Genomic DNA, 2,893 nt, shown 5'->3' with positions numbered 1-2,893 from the left:
CCGGGTGGAGTTTTCTGCTGCTGAAGCCCATCTGCGTCAAGGTTTGAAGTGTTGTTGGAGATGCTCGTCTGCATAGCTTAGAGGTTGTGTAATAATATTGAGTCCAGCCCACTGGCACCAACAACCAACAGTCACCTTAGTTTAACGTCTGGGCTATAGTAACCATGGTAAGTTCAAGGTGTGCCATATGTACCAACTGTACCAAAGTTCTTTAATGGCCTAACTGCTTCTTATATTGTTACATTTTTCTTTGCCAACATCCTGTTGAGTAAAGTAGGAACCACTTAGGATGGATCTAAGTGTCATTAGTTACTGCAAGCTGAAGCAAACTGATGTGATCCTAGCTGTACATGTGTTCCTTTAAATTGTATTCTCAGTGGTACAGCATTAATTTTTGTCTTTATTTAGTTGTCCCAGTCCTCCTGGCACACATTCCTGAAAATCCTTCAGCAGGGTTTCACTTTGGAATAGCAGCTGTGTGGACAAACAGGAGGGACAGAAAGATGAGAAATAAGAGGAAAAGACATTAAATGTTTTTTTAAATTTATTTTTTTATTTTTGTCTTTTAACCTAAAACAAAAAGAAGTATATTAATTATTTTATGCTACTTACTTTTTGGATATTTTTCTTTCAGCATTTGCAAAACACACTATAGGTTTGTTTACATGTACTATGTTCCAGAGCTTAAGTCTGGGTCCATCTGTTATGATTTCATTGTCATGTGAACATATATTAATTATACCTGTGCTAAAGACTGTGCATATCTACTCTTGAATCTATAAACCAGGAGATCTTGATAGCGTGCTACACAGATCTCTCTTATCTTTTTTAGAGAGACCCTAACTTATAGAGAAGTCTCATAGTGGTCATTTTTATTTTTGTCTCCAAATGTTTTCTGGGAAAAAAATGGGATTTGGTATATCATGCATCCAAGAAACTGAATCAGAGATGGATATATAAATAAGCCCATGACCTACAAAGAAGTAGGGCAGACTCAGTAGAGGCCTTTAACGAGGACTTTGTTGCGCCATAAGATCTTATGGTAGTTGCGTATTGAATGATTCTGCTGAATGCCAAAAGACTCCGGCTGTCAGGAAAAAAAGGCTCTCAGCTTGTTTGAAAACAGGAACCTTGTGTCTGACCATGTACTACAAAAGTTTGTAGTCGCTGACAAATGTCCCTGTTTTTAACGATGATACACGATATGGACAAAAGTGTTGGGCCACATTTCTTAATCTTTGAATTCATGTGATTTCAGTCTCCTCGTCACAGGTGTATAAACAGAAACACAGAGGATCCAGTTCAATTCAGTTTTATTTATATGGCACCAAATCATAATAACAGTTTCCTCAAGGTGCTTTATATTGAAAGTTAATATAATAATAGAGAGAAAACCCTAAAAATCACATGAAAAACTCCCTTTTAACAGGAAGAAACCTCTGGCAGAGCCATGCTCAGAGGGGCCGGGGAGGGAGACAGGACAAAAGACACTCTGTGAGAGCTTAATAATAACTTCATAATAATTAGTGATTAAATGCAAATTGGTGTAGCCATGCAGCCTGCCTTTACAAATATTTTTGAAACAGTGGGTTGCTCTGAAGAGAGTGGTACTGTAATAGGTTTCCGCCGTTGCAACGATGAGTTGTGAAATTCCACCATCAAATGTAAATGATATTAATGCAAAGTGGATGTTTGGTACAGCAAAATGCCGGATCACATAAAGTTCTACATCTGGGTTGCTGAGTGCTGAGGCACACAGTGCTATCAAAGCTCTGTTAACTCAGTTACTGCAGAGCTCCAAACCTCCTCTGGTATTAACATCAGCACAAAAACTGTGCACTGGGAGCTTCATAGCATGGTTTTCCATGGCTGAGCAGGTCCTGTAGGTGTAATGTGTAGGAGGCCCTGTAGTGTACCGTTGTATTCTCATAAAATAACTTTTTAATTGTTTCGAAATTTTAGATAATGGCATGTAGTATCATTAATCATCGCAATCACTAATTATATTTACTAGAATAGCTCCAGAGGTTAATTTTCAGCTACTGTTAGTCCTCCGTTGATACGCTGTGTCACTTATTGTAAAGCTGACTGATCATTACCAAGACCTTTTTACAGTTAGGTTGGCACTCTTCTGATTAGTAGAGAATTGGTTAGTTCTGTGTCTGGAGCATCAGCCTTGTGGGTTCAATGATAGTTTCAAATTGCCCCATTTAAAAATAAAAAACTTTCCTCTGAAGCTCGTTAGAGTGTTCTTGTTCTAAGAAGTGAAGGCTATTCCATGTGGGAAACTGCCAAGGAAAACTTAAAGACTTCAACAGCATGCACGTCTCCCCTCACAGAGCAGCAAAACTGGCTCTAACAAAGAACAGAAAGAGAAGTGGGAGGTCCCGGAGCACAGCTGAGCAAGAGGAGAAGTACATCAGAGTCTAGTCTGAAAAACAGATGCCTCAAAGGTCCTCAACCGGCAGCTTCATTATATGGTACCTACATGCATCAGTCTCAGTGTCGGCAGTATAGCGGGGGACTCCAGAATGCTGTCCTTCTGGGCAGAGTTGACAAGAAAAAGCCATAGATTCCTTTACTCAGTGTCTTTTCCTTATCCATCTTTATCGTTTCCTTGGCCATTCTCAGATTTTCGACTAGCCAAATTTATATCTTCTAAACCTGCATTAGGGCCACAGTGACACTGACTCTATGTAGAAGTGTTTTCGGGCTTATATGATTATTTACTTTCATTTACAGTGTAATTCTAATATGTTTAACGTTTTTGTTCGATAAAAACAAGTCTTTTTTTTCGAAAAACTAAAACATTTGTAAGCAACCCAACATTTTAGTAGTGTTTATAATGCTACTAAACTCCAAGGTGTAAATTATACTGTTTATTAATAAGGGG

Source organism: Rhamphochromis sp. 'chilingali' (genome assembly GCF_963969265.1).
Source record: "Rhamphochromis sp. 'chilingali' genome assembly, chromosome: 9".
Classification (NCBI taxonomy): Eukaryota; Metazoa; Chordata; class Actinopteri; order Cichliformes; family Cichlidae; genus Rhamphochromis; species Rhamphochromis sp. 'chilingali'.
This window is presented reverse-complemented; position numbering follows the sequence as displayed.